The sequence below is a fragment of the Saccopteryx bilineata genome, chromosome 11 (genome assembly GCF_036850765.1).
Source record: "Saccopteryx bilineata isolate mSacBil1 chromosome 11, mSacBil1_pri_phased_curated, whole genome shotgun sequence".
NCBI lineage: Eukaryota > Metazoa > Chordata > Mammalia > Chiroptera > Emballonuridae > Saccopteryx > Saccopteryx bilineata.
Window position 1 is genome coordinate 28,705,367 of NC_089500.1, and position 20,555 is coordinate 28,725,921.

The window sequence follows — 20,555 nt, forward strand, 5'->3', positions numbered from 1 at the left end:
TTTTTATTTTTTTTTATAATTTTATTTTTTTAATGGGGTGACATCAATAAATCAAGATACATATATTCAAAGATAACAAGTCCAGGTTATCTTGTCGTTCAATTATGTTGCATACCCACCACCCAAAGTCAGATTATCCTCTGTCACCTTCTATCTTGTTTTCTTTGTGCCCCTCCCACCCCCTATCCCTCTCCCATTCCCCCCTCCCCCCGTAACCACCACACTCTTATCAATGTCTCTTAGTTTCACTATTATGTCCCACCTACGTATGGAATAATACAGTTCCTGGTTTTTTCTGATTTACTTATTTCGCTTCGTATCATGTTATCAAGATCCCACCATTTTGCTGTAAATGTTCCGATGTCATCATTTCTTATGGCTGAGTAGTATTCCATAGTGTATATGTGCCACATCTTCTTTATCCAGTCATCTATTGATGGGCTTTTTGGTTGTTTCCATGTCCTGGCCACTGTGAACAATGCTGCAATAAACATGGGGCTGCATGTGTCTTTACGTATCAATGTTTCTGAGTTTTGGGGATATATACCCAGTAGAGGGATTGCTGGGTCATAAGGTAGTTCTATTTGCAGTTTTTTGAGGAACCACCATACTTTCTTCCATAATGGTTGTACTACTTTACATTCCCACCAACAGTGTATGAGGGTTCCTTTTTCTCCACAGCCTCTCCAACATTTGCTATTACCTGACTTGCTAATAACAGCTAATCGAACAGGTGTGAGGTGGTATCTCATTGCCGTTTTGATTTGCATTTCTCTAATAGCTAAAGAAGATGAGCATCTTTTCATATATCTGTTGGCCATTTGTATTTCTTCCTGGGAGAAGTGTCTATTCATATCCTCTTCCCATTTTTTTATTGGATTGTTTGTTTGTTTGTTGTTGAGTTTTATGAGTTCTTTGTATATTTTGGATATTAGGCCCTTATCTGAGCTGTTGTTTGAAAATATCATTTCCCATTTAGTTGGCTTTCTGTTTATTTTGTTATCAGTTTCCCTTGCTGAGCAAAAGCTTCTTAGTCTGATGTAGTCCCATTCATTAATTTTTGCCTTCACTTCTCTTGCCATTGGAGTCAAATTCATAAAATGCTCTTTAAAACCCAGGTCCATGAGTTGAGTACCTATGTCTTCTTCTATGTACTTAATTGTTTCAGGTCTTATGTTTAGATCTTTGATCCATTTTGAGTTAATTTTTGTACAGGGGGAGAGACTGTAGTCCAATTTCATTCTTTTGCATGTGGCTTTCCAGTTTTCCCAGCACCATTTATTGAAGAGGCTTTCTTTTCTCCATTGTGTGTTGTTGGCCCCTTTATCAAAAATTATTTGACTATATATATGTGGTTTTATTTCTGGACTTTCTATTCTGTTCCATTGGTCTGAGTGTCTATTTTTCTGCCAATACCATGCTGTTTTGATTGTCGTGGCCCTATAATAGAGTTTGAAGTCAGGTATTGTTATGCCCCCAGCTTCATTCTTTTTCTTTAGGATTGCTTTGGCTATTCGGGGTTTTTTATAGTTCCATATAAATCTGATGATTTTTTGCTCTATTTCTTTAAAAAATGTCATTGGAATTTTGATGGGAATTGCATTAAATTTGTATATTGCTTTGGGTAATATAGCCATCTTGATTATATTTATTCTTCCTAGCCAAGAACAAGGTATATTCTTCCATCTCATTATATCTTTTTCGATTTCCCTTAACAATGGTTTATAGTTTTCATTATATAAGTCCTTTACATTCTTTGTTATGTTTATTCCTAAGTATTTTATTTTTTTTGTTGCAATCGTGAAGGGGATTATTCTTTTGAGTTCCTTCTCAGTTGTTTCATTGTTGGCATATAGAAAGGCTATTGACTTCTGTATGTTAATTTTGTATCCTGCGACCTTACTGTATTGGCTTATTGTTTCTAGTAGTCTTTTTGTGGATTCTTTGGGGTTTTCGATGTATAGGATCATATCATCTGCAAAAAGTGATACCTTTACTTCTTCTTTTCCGATATGGATGCCTTTTATTTCTTTGTCTTGTCTGATTGCTCTGGCTAGAACCTCTAGTACCACATTAAATAAGAGTGGAGAGAGTGGACAACCCTGTCTTGTTCCTGATTTAAGGGGGAAAGCCTTCAGTTTAGTGCCATTTAATATGATGTTAGCTGATGGTTTATCATATATGGCCTTTATCATGTTGAGATATTTTCCTTCTATACCCATTTTGTTGAGAGTCTTAAACATAAAATTGTGTTGTATTTTATCGAAAGCCTTTTCTGCGTCTATTGATAAGATCATGTGGTTTTTGTTCTTTGTTTTGTTGATATGGTGTATTACATTAACCGTTTTACGTATGTTGAACCATCCTTGAGATTCTGGGATGAATCCCACTTGATCATGATGTATTATTTTTTTAATATGTTGTTGTATTCGATTTGCTAGTATTTTGTTTAGTATTTTAGCATCTGTATTCATTAGAGATATTGGTCTGTAGTTTTCTTTTTTTGTGCCATCCTTGCCTGGTTTTGGTATGAGGGTTATGTTGGCCTCATAAAATGTGTTTGGAAGTATTGCTTCTTCTTCAATTTTTTGGAAGACTTTGAGTAGAATAGGAACCAAGTCTTCTTTGAATGTTTGATAAAATTCGCTGGTATAGCCGTCAGGGCCTGGACTTTTATTTTTGGGGAGGCTTTTAATGGTTTTTTCTATTTCTTCTCTACTGATAGGTCTGTTTAGGCTTTCTGCTTCTTCTTGACTCAGTCTAGGAAGGTTGTATTGTTCTAGGAATTTATCCATTTCTTCTAGGTTGTTGAATTTAGTGGCATAAAGTTTTTCATAGTATTCTACAATAATTCTTTGTATAGCTACGGTGTCCGTGGTGATTTCTCCTCTTTCATTTTGGATTTTGTTTATATGAGTTCTTTCTCTTTTTTCCTTGGTAAGTCTTGCCAAGGGTTTGTCAATTTTGTTGATCTTTTCAAAGAACCAGCTCCTTGTTCTATTAATTTTTTCTATAGTTTTTCTGTTCTCTAATTCATTTATTTCTGCTCTGATTTTTATTATCTCCTTTCTTCGGCTGGTTTTGGGTTGTCTTTGTTCTTCTTTTTCTAGTTCCTTAAGGTGGGAAGTTAAGTGGTTCACTTGGGCTCTCTCTTGTTTGTTCATATATGCCTGAAGTGATATGAACTTCCCTCTTATCACTGCTTTTCCTGCATCCCATAGATTCTGATATGTCGTATTGTCATTTTCATTAGTCTGTATATATCTTTTGATCTCTGCACTTATTTCTTCTTTGACCCATTCATTTTTTAAAAGTATGTTGTTTAGTTTCCACATTTTTGTGGGATTTTTTTCCTCTTTTTTGCAGTTGAATTCTAGTTTCAAGGCTTTATGATCAGAAAATATGCTTGGTACAACTTCAATTTTTCTGAATTTGCTGATATTGTTTTTGTGGCCCAACATATGGTCAATTCTTGAGAATGATCCATGTACACTGGAGAAAAATGTATACTCAGTCACTTTGGGATGAAATGTCCTGTAGATGTCTATCATATCCAGGTGCTCTAGTGTTTTGTTTAAGGCCACTATGTCTTTGTTGATTCTCTGTTTGGATGACCGATCTAGAACCGTCAGCGGTGTATTGAGGTCTCCAAGTATGATTGTATTTTTGTCAGTTTTTGTTTTAAGATCAATAAGTAGCTGTCTTATATATTTTGGTGCTCCTTGGTTTGGTGCATATATATTAAGAATTGTTATGTCTTCTTGATTCAGTGTCCCCTTAGCCATTATGAAATGGCCATTTTTGTCTCTAAGTACTTTTCCTGTCTTGTAGTCAGCATTATCCGATATGAGTATTGCTACACCTGCTTTTTTTTGGATGTTATTTGCTTGGAGTATTGTTTTCCAGCCTTTCACTTTGAATTTGTTTTTATCCTTGTTACTTAGATGAGTTTCCTGTAGGCAGCATACAGTTGGATTTTCTTTTTTAATCCATTCTGCTACTCTGTGCCTTTTTATTGGTGAGTTTAATCCATTTACATTTAGTGTAATTATTGATACTTGTGAGTTCCCTATTGCCATTTTATATCTTGCTTTATGTTAGTTTTGTGTCTTGTTTGATCCTTCTCTTTCGTTTTTCTATCTTTTGTTTTTATTTGGTTGTATTCCATACATCTTTCCTCTGTTGCTATCTTTTTTATCTCATGTGCTTCTGTGGTGGTTTTTTCAATGGTGGTTACCTTTGAGTAATGAAAAGGGTCCCTACCCTGTTCATTGTAGAGAACTATTTTGTGAGTACTTTTGCACTCCATCGTCCTTTGCTACTGTTAATCTCCGTCTTCTCCCCCTCTTTCTTTTTGTTGTTGTCACAGTTTAAATTTGGTTTTATTGTGTTCTTCTTGGAGCTTTTACTTGTGGCTCTGTTTTTTTTTTTGTTCTTTGTATCTGATTGGAGAACCCCCTTTAGTAATTCCTGGAGTGGGGGTTTTCTGATGATAAATTCCCTCATCTTTTCTGTATCTGTGAATGTTTTTATTTCTCCTTCGTATTTGAAGGATAGCTTTGATGGGTATAGTATTCGTGGCTGAAAGTTCCTCTCTTTCAGGACTTTAAATATTGGGGTCCACTCTCTTCTAGCTTGTAGAGTTTCTGCTGAGAAATCTGATGATAATCTAATGGGCCTTCCTTTATATGTTGTATTCTTCTTTTCCCTGGCTGCCTTGAGAATTTTTTCTTTGCTGTTGGTTTGTATCAATTTCATTATGATATGCCTTGGAGTAGGTTTGTTGGGGTTAAGAAAACTTGGAGTTCTGTTTGCTTCTTGAACTTGAGGCTTTAGTTCTTTCCACAGGCTTGGGAAGTTCTCATCAATTATTTGTTTAAGTATGTTCTCCATTCCATTTTCTCTCTCTTCTCCCTCTGATATACCTATTATTCTTATGTTATTCTTTTTGATGGAGTCAGATAATTCTTGTAGGGCTATCTCATTTTTTTTAATTTTTGAGTCTCTTTCTTCTTCTCTCTGTTGTGCCTCAAGTTGCTTGTCTTCTATTTCACTAATCCTCTCTTCTATCTGACCTGTTCTATTAGCTAAGCTTGTTACTTCGTTTTTCAGCTCGTTAATTGAGTTTTTCATCTCTGTTTGATTTGTTTTTATAGTTTCAATTTCCTTGGACATATATTCTTTGTGTTCATGGAGTTGTTTTCTGAGCTCCCTATATTGCCTTTCTGTGTTTTTCTTGTATATCTCGGAGGATTTTTAGGATTTCTATCTTGAATTCTCTGTCATTTAGCTCCAAGGTTTCCAATATATTAAATTTTTTCTCCATAGATTTTTCCTCATCTAGCTGTGTTACCTCTCTTTCTTTTGTATCCATGAGATTCGATTTTCTCTTCCTTAATGGCATCTGAGGGTGGTTTTGTTGATAGTATTAATGAGATTTAATAAAGAATAAAAAGTTAAAAAAAAAATAAAAAAATAACAAATCGAAAAGAGTTGTTTTTTTTTTAAAAAAATTAATAATGAAATAAAGAAAAATAAAATAAAATAAAAATTTTTTAAAAAAGGAAATTATTCCCCCCCTCTTTTTTTCCTCTCCTCTCCTCTCCCCTCTTTCTTGAGAAAATCTTGTGGTGGACTGTGAGTTATAACAAACAATGCCTGTGATGGAGGGCCTGAATTGGGGAAAAGTAATAAAGGGGCAAAAAAGAGAGAAAGAAAAAAAAAAAAAAAAGAAAAAAGAAAAAAAAAAGAGCGTATGGACCCACAAAAAGCAAATAAGGAAAAAATTTGGGTCAAGAATAAAATGATTTGCTTTTAGGTGTTGGTTTTCTAAGAGTTATGATGAGAGGAATAAGAGGAAAATGGAAAAATGGGGGGACAAATTAAAAACTTACTATTGTATTTAGTGGAACAAGAACTAGATAATATGGAGAGCCAGGGATGGGAGCACTGCTAGTGAGTTAAAAAGGTGAAGTAAAAACCCCCCAAAATGCCACAAACATAGGTTTGAGTCCCAGATAAGATAATTTGTTTGTTATTGAGGTTTGAATGAGAGGAGATGTAAAGGAGAAAGGAAGAAACTAATATAGAGGGAGAAAAGAAAGAGAGAGAGAGAGAAAAAGAGGGAACCACTAAAAGAAGAAAAAAGAAAGGAGAGAGAGAGAAAGAGTTAAGGGTTTTGGAGTGCAACCCTCATAGAGAGAAAGGAAGAGAAGAGAAATGATAATGGGAGATGTAACACTTATGGGTAGTGTAGTTCAAGGAGAGGAGAGAGTAAGACCGGTAGAGAGTTAATCGGCCAAATTGCAGGAGGAAAAAAAAGTCTCAAGAATGAAGATAAGAGAAACAAACAAACAAATATAATAAAATGGGATAGGTTATAAAGTCTGCAGATTATTCTTGATTTTGAGAGGTTATCTTCTTGCTTTTTCTTTTCTCTCCCTCTTCCTGGTCGGTGACTCTGTACCCCGGGTTCTGCCCCTTTGGCACGCTCAGGTAGAGGTTTGCAGTTGATAAGTCTCTATGGAAATGTCATGTATTATGCTTTATTCTCGTTGGGAGTTGAGGCTCATTAGCATTTATAGGCTCCGACAGTGAGAGAGTCTGTGTTCCTGGAGCCTTTCTCCTAGTCTTTCCTTCCTCAATTAGTAGCCTGATAGTCCAGGTATGGGGTTGCTGCTGCCTCTGCCTGGATAGTAAGAGGCTCAAATTGCTGGCAACTCCCCACTCTATTTCCACTCAGCACAGGGCTCTGGGTAAGGCTCAGTCAGTCAGAGCTGCTAGCATAATCAGGTGGGCTTTCCGCCCACTCAAAGACCACTGGCTCTGCCACTCTGTCCGGTAACACAAGCGGGCGCCCACTTCCGGGGCGCTTGGAGGAAACTCTCACTCACTGTCTGCAACCAGGATATCCGGCCAGCAGTCTCACGCTCTGAGTGAAACCCCCAACCGCAGGGAAAAGTTGCAGCGTTGGAATTGAGTCTCGCTCCGTCCCCGTGTGCGGCTTTTGCAAGGCGCTGGGGCGGCCCGAGATTCCGCTTTGGCCCACACAAAGGCCCTTGACTCTGCCCCTCTGTGCGATAACACGGGCGCGCACTGCCGAGGCACTCGGAGGAATCGCTCACTCCTTATCTGCGCACGCACACCAGGATATGAGGCCGGCCGAGGTTCCCTCTGAGTAAAACCCTCACCAGCACGGAAAATCTCCACCGTTGGAAGTAGTTCTCACTCCCTCCCGTGCGTGGCTTTCCCAGGGCGCTGGGGCTGCCCAGAGACTCTGCCCTCAGCCCACAGAAAGGCCTCTGACCCTGCCTCTCCGTGGGGCAACACGGGCACCCACTTCCGCGGCTTAGGAAGAAATCTCTCTTCCACTAACTGCGCACCGACCAGGAGACCGGGTAAAATGGCCGCTCCGTTTGTCTTTCTTTGTTTGGGTTTGGCGCGAGTGTTAGCTTGTATTGCCCGGGTTGCCACAGGATCAGATTTTCCTCGGCTTGGATCTCTGAGCCACAGCCTGGTTCGGCCGTTTTTGCTGCGGCGGCCTGGATCTATTCACCCCCTTTGCCCGCCTCAGTTTCTATATTCACAGTTACCAGAGAAAGCCGCCCTGTTTAGGTTAGTGAGGAAGGCGGAGCATTTCTTACTCCCTATTTCCTTCGGGGTTTGGTTATATATTTAGCCAATTTTTCACTCAATCATACCTTTGGGTGTATTGCGAAGAATCTGGAAGCTCCAAGTATAGGTTTTTCTGTTTCTGGTTGAAGATCTTGTTGAGTTTTGGGGGAGATTTATCGGTATCGCTTCCTACTCCGCCATTACTCTGACGTCATCCTCTAGTGTTGATTTGGAAGAGACTTTTTTGTTTCATTTCCAAAGGTTATTTTATCTGTGGAGGACAGATTGTGTTTCCTGATAGAGCTTCTTGATCTTAAAGCACACTTTGCTAATCCCAGCACTCATTCGAGGTTTGCAGTACAAAAGAAGGAAACTGGTTATAAACAAATCTGCAAAAAACAAGAAGAGAAGGGGGCAGAGGAGGCATATATACAGAGAACAATAGAAAAACAAAAAGACTTTTAAAAGCACGCCATCGTATAAAATATTACTTAGATACTAATTTAGTTAGAATGATATATATACCCAGAATGTCTCCGATCTTCCTTTTCCAGACCATAGATCATGATCTAGTTTATTGCACAGATTTTCACAGAGCACACTGTTACTGCAGTTAACTTTCTGGGAGATAGAAACTTGTAAATTTCTAACCACATGGAGTTTTAAAGTTAGGAAGAGATAATAACCTCTTTTGACTTTAAAGAGAGCTGTCAGCCTTGGCTGCTTCATTGTTTGTAAGGCTTAGTACACATATTTTTTTAAATGCCTTTAAAGGCAGGAGGTGTGTTCTGACACGTGTCCACTGACTCTCTGTAATGCAGATCCTGGATATAATGAGAACTTCTTGAAATTGCTCATCTGTGCTGTTGTTGTGTTTGGCCCATTAAACCCTGAGCTCATGAAAGGAAGGAGTTACATTGAGACTCTACTAGGTCAGGGACATATACTTCCCTAAGAAAAGTGCTGGCTAGGAAGAAGTGATTGATTGGGTATTTTAAAGTGTTTATATAAACACGTGGACTGGTTACATAGATATATTGTGCCTGTGGCCCGAGCAGACAGTAATGGAAGTGGCCGTCTGGCAGCCGGCACTCTGTCTCAGATTTGCTTTAGGAGGGACCGTGATAGAGTTAGAGGTGACTTTCCTACTAAATGAAGTCTGCATGTACAAGATCATTTGTATTTAAGGCATAGTAACCAAAGGGGTCATTTACAGAGTATTTACTATTTAGTGACCCGTTATTCCTCACTTACCTAGTGATGTGGAAACAATGTTTCTAAATAGCAAAATGATTGGTTGATCACTCCATGATCTTACAGTGTGTTGTTTGACTTCCAAGTAAAACAGGGACCTTTGCAGTCTCAGCGGTGGGCAAGTGAAAAACCTCTGTTCCCAGATGGTTATAAAATTGTGTTTGCAAAATAAGTGATGGGGTATGTTCTATGGAGGAGTCCATGTTCAGCCAATGTGGAATGGAGGGAGGACCCTCTCCAACAAATATAATTCTCCTCATGGCTATTGTAACAGCAGAGAATATCAAACGTGACAAAGAACAGCCACACAAGGACTCTGAGGTTAGAGAGAGGAGCTGTACTTAGATAAACAAATTAAGGAGCCATTTTGAGGTGCATAATGAATCCTGGAAGCTGAGACTGACAGTAACTCACCAGAGGTGATAATGTTCTTGAAGCAAGGTGCTAGTTGCCTAAGGAAAACTTTCATGAAACACAAGCTATGTAGGACACAGGAAAACTTAGAAGATTCTAGAAAACACACTATCCAGATTTTTCCAGAGCAGATTCTCCTTTATTGCCATGTGCACAAAGATTTTTCTCACACGTCTTTAGTGAGTTAGCAAAACAAAACTATGTCAGAAGTTTTATACCTATTATATGTTGTAAGTTCAAGTATAAATGCAAGATAAATGTATAGTAACATGTAAGTATTCATTGAAAAACTGTGTTTTAAATGTGTATGATTTGGGATACATTACTGAAATATTTCTCAGGCTAAAGTAGATGATTTGTAATTGCAATTAAAAATTTTTAAGATAAAATTATTTGTGGCACATATCTGGTACAGAACTTGAGTTAGAGGGGACACGGGTAAGTACTTATTTTAGGAAAAGTATGGCCTGGCTTCATGTCCCCACTTGGCCTATCTCCGTATAGAAATAAAGATGTCATTTAAGCATTAAAGAATATTATTTACACAAAATTATTTTCTTAGAGAATAGTACATCCATATTCTTAATTTCTTATTTAATTATATGCCCCTTATTTATAATGTGATACTCTCATATTTTACATTCGGTAAATACCTATGGAAATTAATGCACCTGTGATTCTCAACACTGATTCCCTCATGCATATTGGAATCACCTGGGATGAAATTGCCCTAGACACACACACACACACACACACACACACATACACACAAATACACACACATATACATCAGATATACAGATGTACACATGCATGCAATCATGTGCGCGCACACACACACACATTGGGGATACAGAAAAAATCTAGCTTCATATCACAGGTGGGGGCCTGAACATTGGTATTTAAAAGTACCTCCCAATGGAAATCTAATTTGCAGCCAGGGTTGAAACCCACTGGTCTATAGCATGTAGTAATCTGCAGTTTTGCTGAGGCACAAAATTGAATAACTTGTGCTCTGAGTGAGTGATCCAGTTGGTGAAGTAGGCCAACCTGCCACCCAGTTTCCGTACCTTTGTACAGCCTGGTTTTACTTTATTTAGGCATGCACATACACTGACTCTGAAGAAATAGACAACAAAATTTTAAAAAGCAAACAAACAAACAACAGTGCTTTGCTTCCTCTTTGTGGGAAATTGACTGAACAGAAAGAAACAGTCATTCATGTCTCAGACTTAAGTAAGAAGATTATGGAGACATCTAAAAAATCCCAATTATAGAGGATTTGTTAAATATATTCTAATTAAGAAATTTTGTATTACTTCTATCACCCTTAGCTATAGTATGATCCTTTTTGAGTTCTATGTTAGTACAAAAAGAGAAGGATTTGTTTGACTAGCTAGAAGTTAGAATGTATTGGTCTCATAATGTCTAGGACACAGAATCATAGAATGTCTAAGACTGGTTCTGGACTAGCTTTATAGTGAACATTCTAAACAGGGATTGAATCACCTGAGAATTTATACCATCAATCTGCATTCATATGTTTGTATATGAATGAACACAAACAAAAACAAGACCACAAATAAAATACCTGCTTTGTATTGAAACCATATCCCAAGCTATGCAGTGACTCACAACCATGACAGCCACTAAATTTCTCTTCATCCTAAATTAGATACTTTTTTCTCACTGGTTTCTTCTTTATTACTCTTGGCCCTTGGTATTTGAAAGCACTCACTGAGCATGGGCTCTAAAGGATCTGGGCTATACTACTTATTTTAATACCAATATTATGAAATTGAGAAGAAGGAATTAGGAACTGTTTTATTGAGACAGATTTTATTTTCTTATTTCTTGCTTGTTTTTAATAAATCCAAATCCTATATTCTATCTATTAACCAGCCTTCTCTAAATAGTGCATTTATTCTTTTTGGTGGGCTCCCATTCAGATACGGCACCTCCTTTCTCTTTTCTAATCATTCGTTCACTGACTTTTTATTGGAACTCTTTATGGTTTTAGCACCATGGAAAGGCTGGAGCATAGAGGATAAACTGACTCAATGTTCGTATTTTCTTGAGTCATTTCTTGTCTTCTAGGTACTGTTTTATGCCATAAGCTTTGCCTACACCTTATCGTGCCAATATAGTAGATACTGAACCTAATTAAGCATCTTCATAGATGTACCTCTCCTTTTCTGTTTTGAAAAAGTCCTCTTCACATGCTCATGAATTTAAGGTTCAATTGTCGTTCTTACATCATTCAATCTAATTGACAAATGACACTGCAGTACAAGTTTTGCTTCTAAAATTCTTATTTGGTTAACTGGACACCAAGTATTTGCATAGATCACTGCTATAATCCTATATCTCTCTTCCCCATGCCCATTTCACATGAATTTGTCATATGCAGGAGCCAAAGATCCTACAAACAACAACACTACTCATTGATGCCCAGAGTTGAGCCCTTGGAATCCTTCCACCTAAGGAACTACATCAAACTAACATCCTATGACCTTCCATAATTGACTTGTCCAGAATAGTAAGCAGCAATCTCTGAGAGGTCTGTGCAGCACCCCTACTAACAATATAATTGCCTTCTGTCCTTGCTCTTTTATTGAGTCAACATGTCATGTTTTATTGACTAGTCCTTGTCACTAAGACCAGTGTGACTCTGATATCTCTACATTCTATCCCTTATACATCATTGACTTCTCTACTGCCACACTCAGGTAAGACTCACAATTGACCCTGATTATTAAAATTTCCCAGGACATAAAACCAGTGTTTGAATTAAGGACCTTGGGTCTGACTGCATCAGCAGTCCCAAATATGGGTCTATACTCAGCATATCCCCAATATGCCATTGAACTTGAATCGTGTCCAGGTTTATTTCCCAATTGAATTCCTTTGGGTAAATGGATCATGTCTTATCACTATTTGAATTTTCCCAAAATGATTTGCATATGATTTGGATGTAGTAAAAAAAAATCTATATTAATAAATTTATAAAACAAAAGTATAATTTATTAAAATTCACAGTCTTCTCTGGCTACATTTTTAAAAATTTTAGTCACCTACCCCCCACCCCACATACTCATATTCCCCGTACCCCAGGTAAGGTTAGTCATGTCTCATTTACTATTTCTTATGAGCTAGAAAAACAGATAGCAAAATTTGTAGAATTTGTGTTAAGTGAAATGGGATAGGCAGAGTTTGTGAAATTTTCTTCTAGGCATTAAAAAACACTTTCTAGGCCCTGGCCGGTTGGCTCAGTGGTAGAGCGTTGGCCTGGCGTGTAGAAGTCCCGGGTTCGATTCCCGGCCAGGGCACACAGGAGAAGCGCCCATCTGCTTCTCCACCACTCCCCCTCTCCTTCCTCTCTGTCTCTCTCTTCCCCTCCCGCAGCCGAGGCTCCATTGGAGCAAAGATGGCCCGGGCGCTGGGGATGGCTCCTTGGCCTCTGCCCCAGGCGCTAGAGTGGCTCTGGTTGTGGCAGAGCAACGCCCCGGAGGGGCAGAGCATCGCCCCCTGGTGGGCAGAGCGTCGCCCCCTGGTGTGCGTGCCCGGTGGATCCTGGCCGGGCTGTCTCTCCCAGTTTCTAGCTTCAGAAAAATACAAAAAAAAAAAAAAAAAAAGAAAGAAAGAAAGAAAGAAAGAAAGAAAGAAAGAAAGAAAGAAAGAAAGAAAGAAAAAACACTTTCTATAGTTGAGCTTTTGCATTAGATTTCTGAGTGTTCATGAGACATCGCATACATTATTTTTTCTCTTACCATTTCTCCAATTCATTTTCTTTTCTTCTTCCTCCTCCTTCCTTTAGGAACTGTCCTCCTCCTTCTTAGACTACCGTGCTCTAATGATAGAAAGCTGATATAAATTTATACCTCTAGAAACATAGGTCTTTAAAATATTGATCATTAATTTGATGAAAACAATAAAATTTTCATCCACCTGAAATTGATTAAAGAGTTAGAAATTATGAAGGAGTGTAGAGGCTCCTCTATGTATGCATCTAACTAGATGAATTCAGAATAAAGAAGACAAGTGAAAATTTTTGGTCTAATATATTTCCTAAATATCTTTAATATTATTTTCCCTGGTCCCTACTCCCTGATACAGAAATGAGTGAAGAGGATTAAATACCCTGTAAGTGATATTTAGCTAAGTTATTTTAACAGCAGTTTCATTACATCAAGCCATTGAAAAAGGTGGAAAGTGAACCCTAGGGAAATGTAATGACTTGACAAAGGTCATTTTAGTGGTAAATGACATAGAAAAGAGTGGTTCCCAGAGACCTAACTTCTAAACCCCACCCCACTATTTCACCTTCCCCTGATACTGTCATAAATGCATATGTTATTATTATTTTTTTTGTATTTTTTCTGAAGCTGGAAACGGGGAGAGACAGTCAGACAGACTCCCGCATGTGCCGGGCCGGGATCCACACTGCACGCCCACCAGGGGGCAACGCTCTGCCCCTCCGGGGCGTCGCTCTGTCGCGACCAGAGCCACTCTAGCGCCTGGGGCAGAGGCCAAGGAGCCATCCCCAGCGCCCGGGCCATCTTTGCTCCAATGGAGCCTCCCTGCGGGAGGGGAAGAGAGAGACAGAGAGGAAGGAGAGGGGGAGTGGTGGAGAAGCAGATGGGCGCTTTTCCTGTGTGCCCTGGCCAGGAATTGAACCTGGGACTTCTGCAGGCCAGGCCGACGCTCTACCACTGAGCCAACTGGCCAGGGCTCATATGTTATTTTTGATGGTGACAAAACAATAGCAATGCTTCTGACTTGATATTTAAAATGATATTGTTTTTTGATCAAATAGAGGGATAAGACAACACCTCAGAAACGCAGGTTTTGGTGAAGCGTACCTGTCTTATAGAAGTGTACATAGAAGCCTGAAAGGCTATATTCATGGGGAGCACTACTAAGTCCAAAGTTTTGCTTCTTTGGTCTTAAAAAAGATAAAAAGTTACCCAGTTCAGATCTTATATTTAAAAAAGAAAAAAGAGGGAAGGGAAGAAGGAAAAAAAAGATAGACAGAAAGAAGAAATGAAAATACTTATACGTGTATAATACTTTCTTTCTTCAATTAGGACCACAGCTAATAGGTTCAGTACATAATTTGTATTGTTAAAAACGTTTTTAGCTTTCAACTGTTCTAGCTATTTATTGCTGAACAGCAAACATCAAGATTGAAAATCATGCCCTGGCCGGTTGGCTCAGTGGTAGAGCATTCCCTGGCATGCAGAAGTCCTGGGTTCGATTCCCGGCCAGGGCACACAGGAGAAGCGCCCATCTGCTTCTCCACCCCTCCCCCTCTCCTTCCTCTCTGTCTCTCTCTTCACCTCCTGCAGCGAGGCTCCATTGGAGCAAAGATGGCCAGGGCACTGGGGATGGCTCCTTGGCCTCTGCCCCAGGCCCTAGAGTGGCTCTGGTTGCGACAGAGCGATGCCCCGGAGGGGCAGAGCATCGCCCCCTGGTGGGCAGAGCATCGCCCCCTGGTGGGCGTGCCAGGTGGATCCCGGTTGGGCGCATGCGGGAGTCTGTCTGACTGTCTATCCCTTTTCCAGCTTCAGAAAAATATAAATAAATAAATAAATAAAGGATTGAAAATCATTTTCAAATTTATCTCACTATGTGGTAAGTGTGTGAGGTCCTCAAAGTATATTCCAAATGGAGAATGAAAGGCCAGATCTGACCTAGATGTACGAAAGATGACAGTCACATGAAATGATGTGAGAGGGAAATACACATACAAACCTGCCTCTCCCTGTTTATCATTCTCATTTTATACCTTTAGTCCTTTGAAGTCTTCACAATTTGATACAACTTTTTTTTCTGAAAGGTGTCATACTTTAAACTTTAAAGTGTTACTTTTATTTAAAAGTATCAACTTAACTAGGAAGTCATTGGCCAATTAAAAACCAGGATTTGACATAAATTTAAGGAAAGATGACTATCCATTTCAAGCTCAGATCATAATCAGTTAGCTTATAGAATGGGATGGGACTTAGGGGTAGGAAAAAACTGATGTGTCTCAGTGAAAGAACACTAGCAAGTAAAAGTTGTCGTATCCAAGTCAGTAAGTGAAGGTATAGAGTTCCTGCTAAGATATTGGTGAAATTTCCATCACCAAGTTGCCCAGTCACTAGTGTGCAGCATCTGTGATGTTGCCGCAACATTCTTAAGAGAACTTGCACCTGAATGGCTATCCTTGAGTTAATTTGAAAGCTCTCATTTAAAGACATTTCTCCATGCTGTGTTATAGTTAAAACAAAACAGAATCTTTTAAAAAAAAACCCACTGTACAGCATCTTCTTCAGAAAACTCTGTTCATAGTAATAAATTAAGGAAGGCCACCAAATCAACTTTTTGCTTTTTCTTGGCTATAGGAACCCAGTTTATTTCATTTTCTCATGTAGCTCCATAATAATCCTGTTTCTGTTTGTTGAAATTCATCTATTTTTTTCAACTTTAAGTAACTACAATTGCAAAAATTCTAAATGTGAAATAATAAATTCAGAGAATGGGAGAGATGGGTTTATTACATTGTAAATCATGCTATCTTGAATAGCTGTTGATATTTCTCATAATGGCACTATATTACCAAATGTAATTCAGCTTTAAGGCAGCAAGAATCACAAGACCAAATGCAAAATAGAAACCTAGCTCACCCAGAGATTTAAAATTTATTTCTTGATTAGTTTGGCAAATACCATCCTTCAGTGCATTAACCAACAACTTGAACACCACGCTGCCCTACAGTATAGAAACATGAAGTAAAAGAGAAAGTCTCCAGAATCTAAGAGTACACTGGGCATGAGGCTGTGGTCATGTGTGCTGTTCATCCTGTTCTTCTTGCTCTCTAGCCTTGGGCTCATGGTGTAATGGCTCTTCTTGAACTCTTGTGAATTGAGTAGAACTGTGTCCAGTTCTTTCCAACAGGTTGTCAGTGGAAATAAGATATTTGAATGCCTGTCCTAAACACTCCAGACCTTTTTCCCTTTTAGACATTGTTCTAGAGGATAAGGCAGAGAAAAGTATCTGTTCTCACAGAATAGATTTACATTATGAGCAAGAAATAACCATTGATTTTTGGTTATTGCAGCATAACCTAGCCTCTGTTGATTAATAGACATGATCAAAATCTAAACTCTAAACAGAAAATAATGTATTTATAATTAATTTATTGCATATGTATATTTTTCTTGATAAATATGTCTAATAAGTTGATAAAAAATTAGACTTAAACTAAAACCCCACCTATTTTAAGTTTCTGGGCCAGATATTTGGTGGACCAGAGGATATAATCTTCATTTATAAAAAAAAATCAATCATACCAATGCTATTAATTTCCTAGGGCTGCCATAAATAGTTACTATTAACTGTGTGGCTTTAGACTACAGAAATGTGTTCTCTCACAGGACTAAAGGCTAGAATTCCAAAATTAACGTGTCAACAGGGCCATGCTCCCTTTGAAGCCTCTAAGGAATAGTCCTCCATTGCCTCTTCCTAACTTTGGTTTCCTTCTGACAATCCTTGGTGTTCCCTGGCATTAGCTGCATCGCTCCAATCTGTACCTGCATCTTACATAGTCTTCTTTTTTGTGCATCTTTACATGGCCTTTTTATAGGGGCACCAGTCATTGGATTAGGGCCAAACATATTTTGAGGTTCTTGGCAGATGTGAATTTTTCAGAGGAGGAGTCTATCAAACCAATATATCAGCACTGCCCTAAATGCAGTTTTAAATTCAAATATGATCTATAATTAATTATTGGGTCAATTACAAATAAAAGAGAACTATGCCATTAAATTTAGTGCATATTTTTTTTGAAAATTACTGATACTTTATATAGTACAGAAAATAAAATTAAAAACACAGACTAATTTTGATTCATCCTTGTCTTCTTCTTAGTTAAAAGGTACAAAATAAATATTTGCCAAATGAACAGACTAATTGAATACATGAAATCATTCTTTATCAAATGAAAACTAGATTTCTAACAAAAATCTGCAGAATTACTGATTGGTTGTATAATTCTGCCACTATCTGAACATTAGAAGGTCTGGAACAGGAACACAAGCTTGCTCATTGATGCTTTAAGTTTTTACTTCTTTATGTGGCAAATAAAAATATAGTTCAGATGAATCTATTGAACCCTATTTGGATATTATCAATATCTGGTGCATCAGCATCACTGTTAAAAATGAATTGAGTCTGATGCACATGTAAAAAAAATGAATTGAGTATCTACAAAGTATCAATGACAACACAGAGGAAGGTGAGCAATTTGAATCCAGTTCTCAAAACTGAACAAGCAAATTCCATTAGCTATTTAGAAGCACACAAGACACAGTTCTGAAGGTGGTAACTATGCAGAATACAACTCTCTCTTAATATTAAAGGCTTGAAATTAACTTCAAGGATTAGGTTTATCTAAATAAGCTTCACTAAAAATTATCTGGACCCTGCTGGATAGCTCAGTTGGTTAGAGCATTGTCCCAAAGTGGGGAGGTTGCTAGTTTGATCCCTGGGCAGGGCACATAGAGGAACAGATGGATGTTCCTGGCTAAGACATTTATTGTCTGAGAAAAGTAAGCCTTTAAGGAATTAATGCTTTAGCTCATTTAGTTTATCAGGCTGAATCTATTAGACCTTGAAGTAATGAGACTCAATGGTGAATGAATATTGGTGAGAAGAATGCTGAGAACTTTAAGTACTTTTTGCTTATCAGAGAACCCTGCAATTCAGAACTCTTGGTTTTAACTAGATGCTAGTTTAGAGACAAAAGAAGGTTAGTCAGGGTACCTGAAAGTAGAAGCTATATGCTTCTGAATGAAATTTCATTTTCATTGCAGTTTTGCTAAGGGCTGTCCATAAAAGCTTCATAAGTTTTGGTTTCTTTGGATCTTATTTATTGCCTAGAATAGTATCATGTTGCACTCTCATTTAGCATGGCACATCAGAGTATGTGATGAACTTTTTTTCTGCCTTAAATCTCTGCAGAGCACAATGATAGAGACATAATGCCTCTGTATACACATGCAAGGTAGTTGGAATTTAATGCATTTCATATCATTAAAGTTAACATTTCATGTATTATATTTCCTCTTAGAATATACTTGCATACATCCATATCCATATAGATATATGCACGCACACACACAAAATCCCATTATGTAGATCAATTTACATGATCACAATGTTCATATCCATAAAGCAGTGAACTTCCCAAATCAGATGCATGCATAAAAGCATCGATGCATAAAATTTCCATCTTGCAAGTACAGAGAAAGTTCTAGTAGGAATTTAGTGCCATGACAGGTCACTTAGGTTACGACTAGCTGTATAGGACATGCTAATAAGATTTAACCTTCTTTGTCTGTTGCTGAAGAAAGGGAAAGAGAGGAGGGTGAGACCTTATCTTTGAAGATATCATAGAAAATTAAAAACAACCACTTTCCCTTTGATCTCTGTAGCTGAATGTTTTTGAGCTGAATAAATAAGTTATACACAAAAAGGATATATTTTTAGAGGAACAATATGAGGTCTTAATCCATTTTCTACTGATCATAGCATAAATGACATTGATAAAACAGAATTTGATGGAGTGTGTGTATAGAATTACTTCCATCTCCATACTTGATATGACTTTTCATCTACGGTAAACTCCATTGAGATTAATGTTTAAAATGAAAAGCTACAAACCCAAAGTGCCATATGACAACACTTAAGTGAAAATTTATTAGACTTGTCATTTCTGTTAATTATTGTCATTTCAGCTAATTACTAGCCATTCTTGTTGGTTATTAGACGTGTCGTTTCCCCTTCCAAGCTGCCATCTAGCACCATCTCTGATTCTAGTTTTATTACACACTCTCAGGCAATAGGTCAAGGGCCAGCCCAGTGGATCAGCATTTCAGAAAAATAATTCAGAATTGTTGCCAAAAGACAGAATGATTAGTGAGGAGAATAATCCTTAACAATTATTCTTCTTTTCTTTCTCTCTTTCTTTCTTTCTTTCTTTCTTTCTTTCTTTCTTTCTTTCTTTCTTTCTTTCTTTCTTTCTTTCTTTCTTTCTTTCTTTCTTGCCTGCTAGGTGAGAGTGAAGAAAGTGACATCATTTTGGTATAAACAAAACAAAAAAAGCAACAGGGATTGTCTAGGGGCCAAAGATAATCTATAAAAAGTTTATCTATAGCTTAACTAAACTCCAGAAATCTCCCAAACTCAGCAACATTGACTTCTCCAGTCTTGCAATCTATATTGGACCATGGACTATGAGGGATCAGCTGAAGGGTAGATTAGAGAGACCATCCTGAGACTGATTTTCAATAAAAACATCCTACTTGTTTGAAACGCTATCACTGGATGTTGGAACAGAGTGCATATATGTGTGTGTGAATCTGTTTATTATCCCCCCAGGAGTCATAAAGTATAATCTGATGATAATAATAAAGAGATTAATCTAGGAATTACACTGATGAAATTCAGGTATCACAAGAAACAAACAAAACAAGGAAATGCAGACACAGCATTTGAAAGAAATGTCAATCGACTTAAGCATCCCTAAACAAGAGTATGGACACTTAATTTCAGTATCTTTAGAGTTTGACTGGGATTATGGCATAGTTTTCATGAATAAAGCAAGTTGTGCTATTATGAAGGATATTCTTGGCAATGTTATTAGATAGCAGGATAAATACCCTATCGTTATATTTTGGTTCTGTACATAATCAACATAAAATAGAGAATTGAAAAATTATTTTGGAATCTGTTCAGTAGCCAAATTGATCAAATAAATTATTTTACCATGGATGTTTTTCTCCATGATAATCCAAACACTCTATTATTCACTTACTTTAATTTGCCATGTTAGAAATCTACTCTCCTTATAAAGGCTGCATCTGAGCTCACAACTCAGTCAGTTTCATATAGATCTATCTAAGGTAGTGTTATATCATTCATTTCCCCCTTCATACATTGGGCTGAAGCAGTCATCTCTCCTCCCTTTGAAATGTTTATTCGATGTTAGTGAAGAAATAGCATTTTGGTCAAGAGTACTGTTACTATTCAGAGTTCAAGAGCTTCCTCCATACTTGCAACAAAAGAGGGAGGAGAAGCAAGGGAGTACCTAAGATCTGACACAGTCTAAGATAAACCTGAGTGTTTTAAATATACGTATGACATCCTCAGGCCTTATTAGATGCTTCTGAGGGGGGCAATGACACTAGAACAGCGATGCTAATCCCTTAGCCTGAAAATCAAACCCAGCC